Here is a 19,634-nt window from a genome sequence, read left to right as displayed (position 1 = left end):
AACATCTCCAAAAAAACGAGAGCTTTAAATGATACACGGGACCAGATGGATTTCACAGATATCTACAGAACTTTACATCCAAACTCAACTGAATACACATTTCTCTCAAGTGCACATGGAACTTTCTACAGACTAGACCACATACTGGGTCACAAATCGGGTCTGAACCAATACCAAAAGATTGGGATCGTCCCCTGCATATTCTCAGACCATAATGCCTTGAAATTAGAACTAAATCACAACAAGAAGTTTGGAAGGACTTCAAACACGTGGAGGTTAAGGACCATCCTGCTAAAAGATGAAAGGGTCAACCAGGAAATTAAGGAAGAATTAAAAAGATTCATGGAAACTAATGAGAATGAAGATACAACCGTTCAAAATCTTTGGGATACAGCAAAAGCAGTCCTGAGGGGGAAATACATCAAATTCAAGCAGCCATTCAAAAACTGGAAAGAACTCAAATACAAAAGCTAACCTTACACAAAAAGGAGCTAGAGAAAAAACAGCAAATAGATCCTACACTCAGCAGAAGAACAGAGTTAATTAAGATTCGAGCAGAACTCAACGAAATCGAGAGCAGAAGACTGTGGAACAGATCAACAAAACCAGGAGTTGGTTCTTTGAGAGAATTAATGAGATAGATTAACCATTAGCCAGCCTTATTAAAAAGAAGAGAGAGAAGACTCAAATTAATAAAATCATGACTGAGAAAGGAGAGATCACTACCAACACCAAGGAAATACAAACGATTTTAAAAACACATTATGAACAGCTATACGCCAATAAATTAGGCAATCTAGAAGAAATGGACGCATTGTTTGAAAGCCACAAAGTACCAAAACTGGAACAGGAAGAAATAGAAAACCTGAACAGGCCAATAACCAGGGAGGAAATTGAAGCAGTCATCAAAAACCTCCCAAGACACAAAAGTCCAGGGCCAGATGGCTTCCCAGGGGAATTCTATCAAACCTTTAAAGAAGAAACCATACCTATTCTCCTAAAGCTGTTTGGAAAGATAGAAAGAGATGGAGTACTTCCAAATTCGTTCTATGAGGCCAGCATCAACTTAATTCCAAAACCAGACAAAGATCCCACCAAAAAGGAGAATTACAGACCAATATCCCTGATGAACATGGATGCAAAAATTCTCAACAAGATACTAACCAATAGGATCCAACAATACATTAAGAAAATTATTCACCATGACCAAGTAGGATTTATCCCCGGGACACAAGGATGATTCAACACTCTTAAAACAATCAATGTGATTCATCATATCAACAAGAGAAAAACCAAGAACCATATGATCCTCTCATTAGATGCAGAGAAAGCATTTGACAAAATACAGCATCCATTCCTGATCAAAACTCTTCAGAGTGTAGGGATAGAGGCAACATTCCTCAACATCTTAAAAGCCATCTACGAAAAGCCCACAGCAAATATCATTCTCAATGGGGAAGCACTGGGAGCCTTTCCCCTAAGATCAGGAACAAGACAGGGATGTCCACTCTCACCACTGCTATTCAACATAGTACTGGAAGTCCTAGCCTCAGACAACAAAAAGACATTAAAGGCATTCAAATTGGCAAAGAAGAAGTCAAACTCTCCCTCTTTGCCGATGACATGATACTCTACATAGAAAACCCAAAAGACTCCACCCCAAGATTGCTAGATCTCATACAGCAATTTGTCAGTGTGGCAGGATACAAAATCAATGCCCAGAAGTCAGTGGCATTTCTATACACGAACAATGAGACTGAAGAAAGAGAAATTAAGGAGTCAATCCCATTTACAATTGCACCTGAAAGCATAAGATGCCTAGGAATAAACCTAACCAAAGAGGTAAAGGATCTATACCCTAAAAACTATAGAACACTTCTGAAAGACATTTAGGAAGACACAAAGAGATGGAAAAATATTCCATGCCCATGGATTGGCAGAATTAATATTGTGAAAATGTCAACGTTACCCAAGGCAATTTACACGTTTAATGCAATCCCTATCAAAATACTGTGGACTTTCTTCAGACAGTTCGAACAAATTATTTTAAGATTTGTGTGGAAAAAAACAAGATGTGTGGAATCAGAAAAGACCCCGAATAGCCAGGGGAATTTTAAAAAAGAAAACCATATCTGGGGGCATCACAATGCCAGATCTCAGGTTGTACTACAAAGCTGTGGTCATCAAGACAGTGTGGTACTGGCACAAAAACAGACACATAGATCAATGGAACAGAATAGAGAACCCAGAAGTGGACCCTCAACTTTATGGTCAACTAATATTCGATAAAGCAGGAAGGACTATCCACTGGAAGAAAGACAGTCTCTTCAATAAATGGTGCTGGGAAAATTGGACATCCACATGCAGAAGAATGAAACTAGACCACTCTCTTGCACCATACACAAAGATAAACTCAAAATGGATGAAAGATCTAAATGTGAGACAAGATTCCATCAAAATCCTAGAGGAGAACACAGGCAACACCCTTTTTGAACTCGGCCACAGTAACTTCTTGCCAGATACATCCATGAAGGCAAAAGAAACAAAAGCAAAAATGAACTATTTTTGAAAAATGAAATGGACTTCATCAAGATAAGAAGCTTTTGCACAGGATACAGTCAACAAAACTAAAAGACAACATACAGAATGGGAGAAGATATTTGCAAATGACGTATCAGATAAAGGGCTAGTTTCCAAGATCTATAAAGAACTTCTTAAACTCAACAGCAAAGAAACAAACAATCCAATCATGAAATTTGCAAAAGACATGAACAGAAATCTCACAGAGGAAGACATAGACATGGCCAACATGCACATGAGAAAATGCTCTGCATCACTTGCCATCAGGGAAATACAAATCAAAACCACAATGAGATACCACCTCACACCAGTGAGAATGGGGAAAATTAACAAGGCAGGAAACCACAAATGTTGGGGAGGATGAGGAGAAAAGGGAAGGAACCCTCTTACACTGTTGGTGGGAATGTGAACTGGTGCAGCCACTCTGGAAAACTGTGTGGAGGTTCCTCAAAGAGTTAAAAATAGACCTGCCCTGCGACCCAGCAATTGCACTCTTGGGGATTTACGCCAAAGATACAGATGCAATGAAACGCCGGGACACCTGCACCCCGATGTTTCTAGCAGCAATGTCCACAAGAGTCAAAGTGTGGTAGGAGCCTCGGTGTCCATCGAAAGATGAATGGATTAAGAAGATGTGGTCTATGTATACAATGGAATATTACTCAGCCATTAGAAACGACAAATACCCACCATTTGCTTCAACGTGGATGGAACTGGAGGGTATTATGCTGAGTGAAGTAAGTCAATCGGAGAAGGACAGTGTATGTTCTCATTCATTTGGGGAATATAAATAATAGTGAAAGGGAATAGAAGGGAAGGGAGAAGAAATGTGTGGGAAATATCAGAAAGGGAGACAGAACATAAAGACTCCTAACTCTGGGAAACGAACTAGGGGTGTTGGAAGGGGAGGAGGGCGGGGGTTGGGGGTGAATGGGTGACGGGCACTGAGAGGGGCACTTGAAGGGATGAATATTGGGTGTTATTCTATGTTGGTAAATTGAACACCATAAAAAATTAATTTATTAAAAAATAAAATAAATAAAAAATAAATTTATTATTAAAAAATTAGTATTGAAAAATTTCTATACTATCCATAGTAATCAACAGATTCAATGAAATCTCTATCAAAAATTCCAATGACACTTTTTCACAGAACTAAAACAACAACTCTCTATTTTGTATACAACCACAAAGGACCCAAAACGACCCAGAACAATCCTGAGACAGAGGAACAAAGCTAGAGGTATCATGGTCCCTGATTTCAAACTATACTATATATATAATCAAAACAATATGGTACTGGCATAAGAACAGAAATAGACACACAGATAATAAATGCACCTATGTGCATTTAGAATAAAGAGCACAGATATAAATTCACCTATGTGTGGTCAATTAATATACAACAAAATAGGCATGAATATGTAATGGATGAAGGACTCTTCTTAAAAGTCTCTTCAATAAATGGTATTCAATAAATGGTACTAACAACTACATGCAAAAGAATGGCACTCAGACACTATCTTACATCATAAGCAAAAATTAACTAAAGTGTACAAAAATTAACTAAAGTGGATTAAAAACTTGAATATAAAACCCAAAGTTCTAAAACTTCTAGAAGAAAGTAGAGGTGGTAAGCTACTTGATATCAGTCTTAGCAATACTTTTTTTGATCTGACACCAAAGACAAGGGAGACAAAAGCAAAATTAAACAAATGGGAACACATTAAATTAAATAGCTTCTGCACAATAAAGGCAATCATCAGCAAAATGAAATGGCAACCTACTGAATGGGAGAAGATATTAGAAAATCATATATCTGATAAGGGGTTAATATCCAACATACATAAAGAACTTATATAACTCAATATCAAAAAAATCTGATCACAAATAGGCAGATGGTCTAAACATTTTTCCAAAAACATATAGATGGCAAACAGGCACATGAAAATATAGGCAGCATCACTAATCATCAGGGAAATGCAAATCAAATCCACAATGAGATTATCACCTCACACTTGTCAGACAGCTAAAGACAAGAAAGAAGTGTTGGTGAAGATGTATGGGAAAAGGGAAGCTTTATGAACAATTGGTGAAAATGTAAACTGGTGCAACCACTATGGAAAACAGTATAATGTTTCCTCAAAAAATTAAAAATACAACTACCATATGATCTAGCAATTTCACTACTTAGTATTTATCAAAGGAAAACAGAGATACTAATTTGAAAAGATATATACACTCTTATGTTCACTGAAACATTATTTACAATAGGCATGATATGGAAACATCAGCATCCAAGGTTGGATGAATGGATAAAGAAAATGTGGTGTGAAAAAAAAAAAAAAAAAAAAAAAGAAAATGTGGTGTGTATATGTGCATACACAGACATGTACAAACACACACACACACAATGGAATACCACTAAGCCATAAGAAAGAATATTTTGCCATTTGTGATAACATAGATGGACCCTGAGGGTATTATGCTAAGTGAGGTAAGGAAGATAGAGAAATACAAATACCTCATGATTTCACTTATGTGTGGATTTTAAAAAACAAAACAAAGAAAACAAAATCCAGACTCATAAATATAGAGAACAGATTGGTCTTTGTCAGGGGTAGGGGTAGAAATAGGTGAAGAAATAGGTGAATAGGTAGGGGTAGAAATAGGGAATTAAATAGTAGAATCTTTCAGCTATAAAATAATCATTTAAATGTAATGTACAGCATGGGAACACAGTATAACACTGCATTAACTTGCAAGATGGCAGATGGTAACTGGACCTATTATAGTTACCATTTCCTAAGGTGTACAAATGTAAATCACTATGTTGTATACTTGACACTAATATAATATTGTATGCCAATTATACCTCAATAAATTTTAAAAAATAGACTGTAAAAAAAGTACAACTTTAAATACCATGATATTTAGAAAAATCTATCAAATATTTTTTCTCTACATAATGGTTAGAATGTTAATAGGTTCTGATATATATGTAAGATTTATTGATCATTAATAAGCTATTTTATTATTTTAATCATTTTTCAACAGGGAACAAAATTGGACAACTAAAGTAATGAAGAATTAAGGATATATAAGCATATAACAGTTTTGTTTCAACTTACTATACAATTTTACTGCTTGTATTGTCTTGAACAAATTATATATCCCCTGTGTGCTATAGTTTCACCTTCTAGGGATACTACAAAAATCTACTACAGGGATCCCTGGGTGGCACAGTGGTTTGGCGTCTGCCTTTGGCCCAGGGCGCGATCCCGGAGACCCAGGATCGAGTCCCACATCGGGCTCCCGGTGCATGGAGCCTGCTTCTCCCTCTGCCTGTGTCTCTGCCTCTCTCTCTCTCTGTAACTATCATAAATAAATAAAAATTTAAAAAAATATATGAAAAAAAAATCTACTACATTGTGTTGTAATAAAAATTAAATAATAAAATTTTGCAGAACTTTCAAATAGTAGCTTATATTTAATATAAAGCTAATCTTTAACTAATTTTTTAACTTTAAAATTAAAAAAAAAAACTATCAGCACATCAAATCACTATGCAATGCCCTAATGATAGCTAGGCTATCACTTGTTCAGAGTACAACTGTTCCTTAAATATTATCCTAATCTTACATTTCCAACATTATTATAAGATTTCTGAGACAAATACATTCTTTTCAAAATGTCTTATATATGTCCTACAGTGGGCAATATAATGCTGGTAAAAGCAAATGTTCAATGACTTCTTATTGAAACAGTACATTTTTATATATTTGAAAGTTAATAGTGGGTCTTTTCTACTCTTATTTTTCTAAAAATGATACATCTCTAAGGAATTTCTAAATAATATGTTTTAGTATATGCTTTATTAAGGAAAATATTTTAATATAATAACTGTACAAAAGTATTATATACAATAATAAAACATAAAGCCATATGTTTATTGAGAAAATTCAAAGATGGAATGGTTAAACTATCACTGAGTTTCTAGGAAACAATAAAATACATTTATTATTTTTGTAGCTTTATTGCGGTATAGTTAATACAAAAAAATTTACATACTTAGTATATACATTTTGATGCTATTGAACATATGCATATACTCATGATACCATCACTACGATGAAAGTAGTAAATACATCTAACACCACCAAAAAGTCTCTGGCTCCACTTATTTGTGTGTGTGTGTGTGTGTGTGTGTGTGTGTAAGAACATTTAACATGAGATATATCCTCCTGACAAGATTTTAATTGTACAATACCATATTATTCATTTATTTTTGATGAGTACACATAGCATTAACAGCTAGAACTTGGAAATAATTAGTTTATGAAACAGCTTTGAAAAGTAATATAAGATTTTCCAAGGACTAAAAAGTACTAATATTAAAAATATATATGATGTCCCACTTTCACTTACAGCCAAGAGAAGTCTCAGGGACCAATTTAACAATCTAGTAAAACAACTAAAAGCTGAGCAAGATATATGAAACAACAGTTCTTAAATTTTTTGACATCAGAATACAAAGGACAGTGATATCTAAGGGACAAGAAACAAGCAAGGTAAGTCCAACAATTGTCCTACCCTACAGCCTAAAGAACATTTCTAGACCATGGTAAAGTACAGGAGACTATAAGACATTCCAGAATAATCCCAAAGTACTTGTCATGATGTAGTCAGCAGAGTACTCATTAGTGCATGTGTGTTAGTACACTGTCTAAAACTGGAGAAAGAAACCCATGAAAGTTGTAGGCGTATCATCCACCAAGGTTTACTTAAGGCTGAGGCTATTGGCTATTCTTAATACCAAAATAGAAAACCTTATAATAGGGCATTAATTACTTAGAACAATTTGCAAAAGAAAAACAACCTTGAAAAAATATATTAGAAACAACTCAAAATGAAACACATAGAGAAAAAATAAATTAAAAGAGCATTAGTAACTCATGGGAAAACAAAGAAATCTGTACTTGTGTAGTTAGAATCCACAAAGAAAGGAGAAACAGTGCTATCTGTTCCTGGAATTTGAGGCATCAGCAGGTAGGCATCAAGGATTAGGTAATGTAGTTCATTGAGCCAAATTGGCAGTTTGCGAAGGATTAAATTCAGTTGGTTAATAAATCTACTAAACCTGACAGAAAAGAATTCCAGAAGATTGCCATGGCAACAGCAATATAATGTGCTATAATGGGAATCATTGGCTTTTTTTGTGAAATTGATCTATATCCCTATCAATAACATCATTGTTGGTGGCTGAACACTCCTTTACAAGTTTTTCATCTTGGGAATTAGTAAACAAGTGAGGATTTAAGAAGTTCATGAAGTAAAAATTTGCCTATATGTTTTGTGTTTGTTTTGTTTTCTTCCAAGATATTTTGTATTTCTGAATTTAAATAATTTCAAAAAAAGGAGCAGAAAAATATAATGGCTCTTTTTTATTCCTGAATTTGATGAAAACTATAAACCTGTAGATTCAAAAAACTTAACAAACCCCAAGCATAAGAGATATGCAAAGAATCAGACCAAGGCACATTATAATCAAATGGCTTAAAACTAAGGAAAAGGAGAACATCTTAACAGCAGCTAAAGGAGGGAGAAAAAACATAATATACAGAGGAACAAAGATAAAGAGCAAACTGACTTAATATCAGAAACAATGCAAGCCAGAAGACATGGATCAACATTTTTAAAGCACTGACAAATAAATTGTCAACTAATGATTTTCTTACCCAGAAAATAACATTCAAATACAAAACTAAAATCAAGACATTACATAAAAAAATATATAAAATCAATCACTAGGCAGACCTTCATGTATAAAGAGAATGATCCAAATGTAAATATGGATTGGTACAAGTGAATGAACAACCTTAGGAATGAAAAATATGTGAATAAATGTAGCACATTTTTCCTATTAAAGGTCTTTAAAATATTGACTATTTAAAGAGAAAAATTATGATATAGTGTGAGGTTAGAACATATCCAGAAGTAAAATATATGGCAACAATAACACACAAGCCATGGGAGGAAAAAATGGGGGAATAGTGATTTCAATTTCCTCTACTATTTTATTTATTTATTTTTAAAGACTTTATTTATTTATTCATGAGATACAGAGAGAGAGGCAGAGACACAGGCAGAGGGAGAATCAGGCTCCCTACAGGGAGCCCTATGCGGGTGAGGAGGGGACCTTGATCCCCAGATGGGGATCACACCCTGAGCCGAAGGCAAATGCTCAATCTGAGCAACCCAGGCTCCTGATTTCCTCTACTATTTTAATGTGGTGTAGTATCATTTGATGGTAGACCCTGATAAGTTAAATATAAATACTATAAATCCTAAAGCAACCTCTAAAATAATACAACAAAGTCAATAAATAAGTCAACCAAAAGGCTAAAAGAATCAAAAACAAATCCTCAATTAATCCAAAAGGAAGCAAAGAAAGGGAACAAAGAACATCAGACAGAAAAGAAATAGCAGGATGTTAGACTTAAATTCAACCATATCAGAACCACTTTAAATATAAATGATCTTAACCAAATTGAAAGATAGAGACATTGAGATTGGATTAAGATTTTTAAAAAGCAACATCCAATGATATGTTACCTGTAAGTCCTACACTTTATTTTTTTAAGATTTTATTTATTTATTCATGAGAGACACAGAGAGAGGGGCAGAGACACAGGCAGAGGGAGAAGCAGGCTCCATGTGGGGAACCTGATGCAGGACTTGATCCCAGAATCCTGGGATCACAACCTGAGCCAAAGTTAGATGCTCAACCACTAAGCCAGCCAGGCATTCCAAACATACACTTTATTTATTTATTTATTTATTTATTTATTTATTTATTTATTTATTTATTTATTTAAAGATTTTATTTATTTATTCATGAGAGACATACACACACACACACACACACACACACACACACAGAGGCAGAGACATAGGAGGAGGGAGAAGCAGGCTCGATGCAGGGAGCCCGAGGCGGGACTCGATCCTGGGACTCCAGGATCATGCCCTGGGCCGAAGGCAGGTGCTAAACCACTGAGCCACCCAGGGATCCCCAAGACATAAGCTTTAAACACAATATACAAATACATTACAATAAAATAATGGAAAGCAAGATACTGGGCTTGCTCCAATCAAAGGAAAGCTGGATTAACTATATTAATATCAGGCAAAGAAAATTTCTGAGCAAAGAATACTGCCCTTTCTGAACAAACTATTATCAGATACAGAGAAGTTCATCTCCCAATGATAAAGGGGGCAATGCAAGAGAACAGAACAACTCTAAATGTTTATGTGTTTAATAACATCTGCAAAAACACACATGGCAAAAACAGACTGGACTTCAAAGAGAAATCCAAAAATCTACAATCCCAGAAAGAAATTTCAACACCTCTCTCACAATAATTGATAGAAAATATATACAAGAATTCAATAAAGATGTTAAAGATTTGAACAACAATATTATCTAAAGCAACATTATTGATAATTATAGAGCACATCAACTAACAACAGCACAACACAAATTCCTGTCCGGTTAGTAGAGAATATTTACCATGACAGACCAATTCTGGGTTGAAATTCTGAGGAACCTAGAAATAAAAGGAAAATGCCTGAACCTGAAAACACCATGTATGAAAAATCTACAGCTAATGTTATACTTACTGGTGAAGACTATTAAGATGAGAAATGTGTCAAGAATGTTCACTCTCCTCTCTTCTACTCAACATTGTGCTAGAGATACTAGTTGATCCCATAAATCAGAAAAAATAAATATATCATCCAAAATTGAGGAAATAAAATTTGACTTACCAGTAGATGATATAATTATCATCAACAAAGAAAATTCAACAGAATCTACATAAAAGCCACCAGGACTAAAAAGTGGTTGCAAGGTTTCAAGATACAAAGTCAAACGGATCAAATAGACAAATTGATCATAATCATTAGTCATTAGAGAAATGCAAATTAGAATCACAATGAGATACTATCATGCTCGTGTTTCAATGTCTGAAATATTTTTCTTAAATGACCACACAAAGTGTTGCTGAAGACAGAACAACTGGGACTCTCATACTATCAGGGAGTAAATAAAATGGCATAACTATTTTGGAAAACAAATTGTCAGTTTCTTAAAAATTAAACATACATTTATTACATATAAACCAGCTGTTACACTTCTAAGCATTTATTCAAAATTTATATAGCATATATACATACAAAGGCTTGAGCAGTAATGTTCACAGCAGCTTTATTTGTAATAGCTAAAAATTAGCAACAATCCAAATGCCCAACAATATATGAATAGGTAAAAAAAATTCAACATATATTCATATAATAGAATACTACTCAGCAATAAAAAAACCACAATGAACTACTAATAAACACTGAAATATAAATGCCATAATATTATGACTGAGTTAAAGAAACAAGATCACAATGGAATATATAGTGTTTGAGTCCATTATATGTGTCTCTAGAAAATGCAAACTAATATAGCAACAGGATAATCAACATTTGCCTGGAGATGGAGTTTGCAAACGGAAATGTGGGAGGGAGGAACTACAAAGAAGCAAATGAAAACTGATGTGGGGGAGATAATCATTATCTTGATGTTATTATGGTTCATATACACATCAACTGTACAAATTATACAATTTAAATATGTATAGTTTACTGGGTATCATATATACCATAATAAAGCTGTTACATGTATATGTAAATTATTTTAATTGATTCTATTGGTCATTTACTACTATCACAAAAATCTTACCACTTAGAGTTAAAAAAAAAGTTACACAAATATAACATGTAATGTACCAGAAATGTTACAACTATCTTTATACTATGCAGCAAGCATAGCAGGGAAAAAAAAAATAGGAGATCTGTGTTCTAGTTCTGGTTTTGTAATGACTGGCTCACTGACTATGATTAAATCACTAAACCACTCAAGCCTTCCGTGTGCTCATCTGTAAAGTGAAAGGTCTGTACAAGATCATTGGTCTTTAGCCTTGTCTGGATTTATAGACCATTCTGGAGTATTAGTTTTTAGGAATGAGCAACTGAAGGAATTGAAGAATCACCCACAAAATTCTCTGTAAATCAACAATAATTAAAACACAATCCTTAACTTATTCCAATACCACACAGTAATTTTTAAACAACCCACACTTAACATGCCATTTCCTTGCCTTTCTACTATGTCATTTTGCCCTTACACTGCTCGGTTATATATACAAATGGTAAAATTCTCAAATGTTCCAGGAAATATGTTATCTTTCCTTGAACTGGCTTTACCTAACTATTGCATTTTGCTATTCACTGTCAGGATTTGTACCCAACACAACAATATACTACATGTCTACTTAAGATATTCTAGGAATACTGTACATGGAAAGTATTAATTTGCAAAATTAAAGTACATGTTTCTCAAAATTGAGCAGTATTCCAGTGAAGCAGTGAACACCACTGTTGTAAGTAATCTCTAAGGCCTGTTTTGGATCACTATTTTAAATCTGTAAAATCTGAAAAATTGTATTGATCATTCTTGTTTGCTATGAGTCACAGCTAACACACAATAAATGGAAATTCTGCTCACCTACGAAACACTAGTAGTTTCATGGCCTTGTACATCACTTAGCATACAACTGTAAGTCTGAACTATTTTAGCCAATTTTTGCGTAAAGCCCCTTTTTCTCCTTCTTAATACATTTCAGTTTTGGGTAAACTTTATTCCTTGGTTAGGTGTGGCAAACCTCCAAGAATCCAGGCAATTCCTTATATTTAGAAATATTGCATAAAGAATAGTCCCGGGGATCCCTGGGTGACTCAGCGGTTTAGGGCCTGCCTTTGGCCCAGGGCATGATCCTGGGCTCCCGGGAGCCAGTCCCGCATGGGCTCCTGCATGGAGTCTGCTTCTTCCCCTGCCTGTGACTGCCTCTCTCTCTCTGTGTCTTTCATGAGTAAATAAATAAAATCTTAAAAAAAAAAAAAAAAAAGAATAGTCCCTATTAAAGAGGAATGAGGGCTTCCTTTGACAATACTTAAATAAATTTGTAACTCTCTTTTTTCAGAAATGAATAAAGCTTGAATTATTTTAAAGCTTAATAATTGGTATTATTTTTTAAATCAAATTGGTATTATTTTTAAGTCAAAATATTGAATTATGCTCGGGCCATGTTTGAGAAGTTATTTTTCTACAGGGGTTAAAATTAAAGTGAAAAACATGTGCCTCCCTCTTCCTATTTTTTGGAAGTTTTATTTGGAAGTTTTTATTTTCTAGCTAATAAAGAAGAGAGAAATTTATTATTCAGGGAAAACTATCTTCTAAATTCAATGTCCACATCTAATTATAGTTTAGGATACTTACTTAGAGCCTTTAGAAATACCAGTGAAAATGGATCTTTTTCTATTCTCTTATTTGGGTTAAAATACTTGGCATCCTTTTATATAATTGCTTTCAAAGCAAAACTTTAATATATCTATGACATTATCTGTGCATTCAGTATGTTTGGAATATATTACAAACTAAATATTTTGTGTATATACAATGTTATCTCCTGGAATATAAAGAAATCAGTGTCTCCTTAATTTATTAATATAACTTAATTTTCAAATTTTAATCTTATTAAAGTAATTTTAGCATTTACTATTGTGAAAATAATTCAGAAAGCAATGAACTCTTCTCTGTGATTAAGCACCATGGTTTGCTTTATTACCTCCAAAATTCTCCATTAACATATTTTTTTAAAGATTTTATTTATTTATTCATGAGAACACAGAGAGAGAGAGGCAGAGACAAGTAGAGGGAGAAAGAAGCAGGCTCCATGCCGGGAGCCTGATGCGGTACTCGATTCCAGGACCCCCAAATCACAAACTGAGCCAAAGGCAGACACTCTACCACTGAGCCACCAAGGTGCCCCTCTCATTAAATTGTTTTTAATCATGCCTTCAAAGAAATAAAAATTATGGGGACCTCAAAGCTGATGGATTTGGGATTATTCTCCAAGATTTTTTTAATTTAAATTCAATTAGCCAATATACAGTACATCATTAGTTTCAGATGTAGCATTGAATAATTTATCAGTTGCATATAACACCCAGTGCTTATCATATCACGTGCTCTCCTTAATGCCCATCACCTAATTACCCCATCCCCACATCCACCTCCCCTGAAGCAACCCTCAGTTTGTTTCCTAGAGTTAAGGGTCTCCCATGGTTTTCCCCCCATCTCTGATGATTTCCCATTCAGTTTTCCCTCCCTTTCCCTACGAGCCTCTATACTGTTTCTTACATATCACATATGAGTGAAACCATATGTAACTGTCTTTCTCTGGCTGAATTATTTCACTCAGCATAATACCCTCTAGTTCCATCTATGTCGATGTGAATGGTAAATATTCATCTTTTCTGATGGCTGAATAACATTCCACTGTGTATATATATCATATTAAGATTCTGTATTTTTGTTGTGGTTTTGGTTTTCATTTCCTTTGTTTGGCCTTGTAGTTTGTGCCTTTTTCCTTAACTCTTCTCCTGGCCCAGTATCAATTTGTCTAACCCCCTTCTCATTGGATTGCTCCAACACTGAAGTCGATGCTATAACAAAAAACAAGCCTTTCATTCTCCCATAATAGTTTTTGAGAACAGAATACAAAATAACAGGAAACTAAAGAAAATATCTTCAAAGTAATAAGTCTCTTTGGTTAGGAATTTTCCGGATTGTTTAATATATAACCAAATATTTTGGGTAAATGGAAGTACATTAGATAATGGACAGAGGTTTTGATAGAACTAAGATCTAGTCCCAGTTCTTCCATTTTCTACTAGCTGAGTGACTCTGGTAAAGTCATTTCATTTATCTAAATTTTAATGTTCTTACCTCAAAACTTGAGCAAATTATAGCACCTATTCAGGATGATTATTGAAAACTTATACTACTCAATGATGAAAGCTTTTAACATGGAAACTGCTATGTTATGAACACTCAATAAATGTTAAATAACAATACTTTTGCTTGTATCTCCAGAACATAATCACAATGCTTGTAGTATGTAACTGTATTTCAGTTTGTATTGGGGGGATGAATTAACTTATCCTTCACTAGTTTATTTTTATTTATTTTTATTTTTTTATTTTTTATTTTATTTTATTTTTTAATAATAAATGTATTTTTTATTGGTGTTCAATTTGCCAACATACAGAACAACACCCAGTGCTCATCCCATCAAGTGCCCACCTCAGTGCCCATCACCCATTCACCCCCACCCCCCGCCCTCCTTCCCTTCCACCACCCCTTCACTAGTTTAGATAATAGCTGACATAGCCTGGGTTAATTAAAATCTCTATGATATATATAAACTATTGATAATCTAGTTCTTCTTTGGGTTGAATTTTCATATACTCAGATAAATTTACATTTTTATTATATATGCAGCTTTAATATGATTATTTTATAGCACCCATTTCCAAGACATTCTAAGCTGTTAAAGGACATATAAAATATCATTTATTCAAGATGAAAAAAATGGGGTCAATTTAAGCCTAGCTTTATAGATATTAAAAATTTACAGAATGTAGAATAAATTTTAAAAGCTACACAGTCTAATCGGTTTAACAGAACAGAGAGAGAAGAACAGAACAGAGGGAGAAGTAAAATATAGAAAAAATCAAAAGAAACAATCTAAAAAATAAAAAGTGCAAAACTCATTTTTTAAAAAAGAAATACAGGTATAAATCCATGTAAAAATTCTAAAAACAATGAAAATCTAAATGAACAATACAAAAGGATTTTGTGAGAATGTCAACCTCTGCCTGTACAGGATCTTTATTTTGTCTACATTGTCTATTGCTTACTAGAGGTAAATTAGTAAAATTTGCAATTTTGGTTGTTTATTACCACATTTATAAGTCAAGATTTATGCATATGTGTTAGACGCTTTTCACATTGGTGGAAATGGGTAGAAAACTGAACTGACCTTGGTGTTAACATCTCATTATTTATTCTCACCTAATTTAATACCAAGACTAAACAGAAGAACATGTCAAGCAGGATTTCCAAACAAACAAGATTATGATGCTTTATGAACTGCAAATAAATACTTAAGTAGATACTTTTAAAATGAAAGATTCAATTAGAGGAATGTTAAGTTTTTCCTCAATGAAGATTCTGATGAAACTGCAAAGAAAAGTGCCCCATCATTCACATCCCCGGTAGGTTTACTTTTTTGAAGTACTGCTTTAGCTTCCCATGAGAATTAGGCATTTTTCTGTACAGGTACTGTATTTTATTAATGCTCCTATTTTTAAATAAACTGTTTACAATTAAACACATTTCTAGCTCCTGTACAAAACTGTAAGCTCCTTGAGATCAATGAACTTGTCTTTTTCATTTTTGATTCCTTGGATCCTGACACACACTATCAAATGATAGTTGAACTGAAAACGATATATTGGATTTACACATTACCTTTTTTGAGGTGTCAAACACCTCAAATATTATATACAGTGACAGTATTAGTAGGCATCATATTGCTTTGTCATCAGCAGAAAATAGGTAAATATATTGTCATATTTCATCTAGACTCTGCTGAAGTACATAGAGCAAAAAGTTAATATACCTACTAAAACTTTCCTGATATGAAGGGATACAGCTTTATGTCGAATATTAAAGAGAACAATCTTTCTTTCTTTTAATTAAACTTAGATGATCTAAAGCCTCCGTTTGAATTGGGGTTAGGAGAGGGAAGAGAATGTAGCAAAAAAATCCTCCTAGAATACAGTGAGAGTAAATTGTTGCTCACAGAAAAAGTACAATTAAAGTAGTTTCAACCAAAGCTATGCTAATTCCACTCTTTCTCATTCCTTTGGTCCTTGCTAGAACAGCCCTAATTTCTTCATTAGAAACAGATTATAGACTATATATGATATGATAAGAAGAAATGATGGAGATGAGAAAAACCATATGCTCTACAATTTAGGAAAGGCTATTTTATGAATGTTCAAGAATGGGGTGAGGAATGTTCATTGAAAGTGATTTATCATATAAATTGGGGGGGGAGCAAAGGGAAGCAGTATTTAAATGGAAGAGAAGCTGAAGAAAGTAGTAATTGGGTTAAAAAAAAAAAAGGAAAAGGAAAAGGAAAAAAGAAACAAATAGAGGTGGTAAGGTAAGACTCTAAGATGGAGACTGGGACCAGCAGATTCCTCAGACCTCAATGAGTCTAACAACTAGTATCCCAATTCTCACCCATGGAAGAAAGGTAGACAAGAAAGAGTCAAATCTCTCTTAAGATTAGCAATAGGAAGCGTAAATCCTAATATTCCTGACTTTTTAATATAAACTTCATTAAACAAAAAGAAGCTATGTAAGGACAGATATAAGAAGAAAAATAAGTATGGAAATTAATAAATGAAGAGTGACCTTCAGCTCATTTTTATAAATCATTGTTGACCATTTCAGTGAAATGGATTTGATACCTCAAGTTTGAACACAGATTTGTCTAAGTCCCTTGATTTCTGTTGATCTTGGAGTTGAGACTCACTGTTGTTAAACTTACCACAGACTTTTGTTTTATTTTCCAAAAGATATATACGAATGATTAAAAGTAAGACCTAAGTAAGTTAAACTATCCTCATAAATTGTATGGTTCAAAAATTTCAGAAAAAAATCTGTGATGATAGAATTTATTCTGCATACTTAAACTCAATGAGATGAATCTGTGTGTATACTTAAGTATACACATCAATATCCCAAGTGAGGGCTTCTACAGGAAGAGTGAGTTTACTATAATTTAATGGCACAGAAAAAATACAAATGATTTTACAAGCAAGAACCCTTAAAGAAAATTCTAAGTGGATGAAAGCAAAAACCTCGGCTTGAGAGAATAACTTACAACATTTAGATTGACAATAGTTTCTGACCTGAATTCTGAAACAGAATTATGAAATAAAACACTATCAGTTTCACATGAGAACTTTACAGTAACTAATTACTACATTTCAGAATCATTGTTGGACTTTCACTGCAAATTCAATAAATAATCATTTAATAAGAGCCTTAAAATTGATAAAAATATTATACACATAGATATTATTATATATTTACGTATATAAGTATATATATAAATAAATATTACATAAATAAATATTTATTTTTATAAATAATATATGGTTTATTTTATGATGCAATAAATTTACCTTTCTTATATAAACATGGATTTACATGAAAATTGACATTAAATCTATCCAAATTTGAACCAGAGAAAACTGTGTCCATAATAATAAATGAGAATCTATTTCTTCTGATCTTTAGTGGCCTCAATAAAAATGAGAGCTTGGTCAGGCATCACAACACATTTGTGTAGCCAAATGTAACTGTGTAACAGTCCTCAATGGCTTCATCTTTGGTCTGGAAGACCCTCAATGATATATCAAGAGTGACTTAAAGGGTGTTCTATGAGGAAGCATTTACTTTTTTTTTTAAAAGCAAGATAGGGATCCCTGGGTGGCGCAGCGGTTTAGCGCCTGCCTTTGGCCCAGGGCGTGATCCTGGAGACCCAGGATCAAATCCCACGTCGGGCTCCTTGTGCATGGAGCCTGCTTCTCCCTCTGCCTGTGTCTCTGCCTCTCTCTCTCTCACTGTGTGCCTATCATAAGTAAATAAAAATTAAAAAAAATAAATAAATAAAATCTTTATTTAAAAAAAATAAAAATAAAAAAAAATAAAAGCAAGATAATTTAATTACCTAACTCAAAGTACAAGAAAATAACTATTTTAGGAATATATCTTGGTTAGGGAAGCCCTTAGATTACAAACTAGAATATCATCTCCCTAAGTAGCAAGTCTTTTCCTTATCTTAACCAATTCTCTTTTTTGAGTATTCAGAAAATAACAACAAAAATATTTTGATATTGAATGGTGATCTTCAGCATTATTGAAAATCTTTACTCTTTTTAAAAAGATTTTATTTATTCACAAGAGACACAGACAGTGAGGCAGAGACACAGATATAAGGAGAAGCAGGCTCCTTGCAGGGAGCCCAATGCAGGACTCAGTCCCAGACTAGGATCACGCCCTGAGCCAAAGGCAGATGCTCAACCACTGAGCCACCCAAGCATCCCAACCTTAACTTTATCTTAAGCTAAAATATATATTTGATTCTAACTAAGAGTTGATAGAAAAAAATCAACAGACACATGAGGACCCGTTTTAAAAAATTTATCATATTTTTAAACAATGATACAGTGAAACAAAGTTGACTTTCTCCCACTGTATCTATCCCGAATAGCAAACTCTTTGATAGGAATGGTCAAGAATCCTGCTTGAGTACAGTGGTACTATTAAAGATAAAGCCTCCTTGCCAGATTCTGATGGGTAGACAACTGCAGTGTTTGACATCAACCATAAATACACTTTTAATTTAGTGATGTGAGTATTAAGAGTTGTAATTATATATTGCTCTTTATCGACCTTCCCAGAGGGAAAATAAAAATTTGTTTGCTTTCTGTTTTCAAACCCCTGGCCAGGAGCCCTAAAGGAATTATGTGTTCATAAAGTAAAGTACTATGTTCTGGAGCAATGCTTATTACTACTTGAATGCATAAAGTCTTTCTATATTTTGTAATGTCCCAAATAATAGGGCATTCTATCTGTACAGAGATTACCACAATATACAAAAATTTCAGCTACAGAGGATGCAATATAAAAATGTCAGGGGTATGGTTAAAAATACATAAGGACTTGAATTATATACTTCTAACCTGATGAACATTTTCCTTGGGAACACTACCTACAAATTACCTGCAAATTTAGCATGAGAGAAAATAATTGAAAATATTCATTGAAAATAATCATTGTGTCAAATCTGCTCTAATGTACTGAAAAAGATAAAAAGAAAAATACCCAATCTACACTGGTAACCATATAAAAAAATTTAAAGAACACTCAAAAGAAAAACAAACAAAAAAGCCACCACACATAATCATTCAAAGCTTCCTTGAGATTAAAAGTTAGATACAATCAGATATCATATGTAAAG

The 19,634-nt window shown here is 33.7% G+C and overlaps 1 protein-coding gene and 1 pseudogene across 3 annotated transcripts in view; one reads left to right on the top strand and one right to left on the bottom strand.

The window, feature by feature from the left end:
- The window catches only part of GRID2 (glutamate ionotropic receptor delta type subunit 2), a 1,466,011-nt gene that overhangs the window by 1,296,513 nt on the left and 149,864 nt on the right, over positions 1-19,634 (bottom strand). The window lies entirely within an intron of this gene.
- Positions 7,651-7,846, top strand: LOC140623802 (protein transport protein Sec61 subunit gamma pseudogene; annotated as a pseudogene).

The sequence above is a fragment of the Canis lupus genome, chromosome 33 (genome assembly GCF_048164855.1).
Source record: "Canis lupus baileyi chromosome 33, mCanLup2.hap1, whole genome shotgun sequence".
Taxonomy (NCBI): Eukaryota; Metazoa; Chordata; class Mammalia; order Carnivora; family Canidae; genus Canis; species Canis lupus.
Note: the sequence above shows the minus strand (reverse complement) of the source record. Positions and strands in the feature narration are given on the sequence as shown.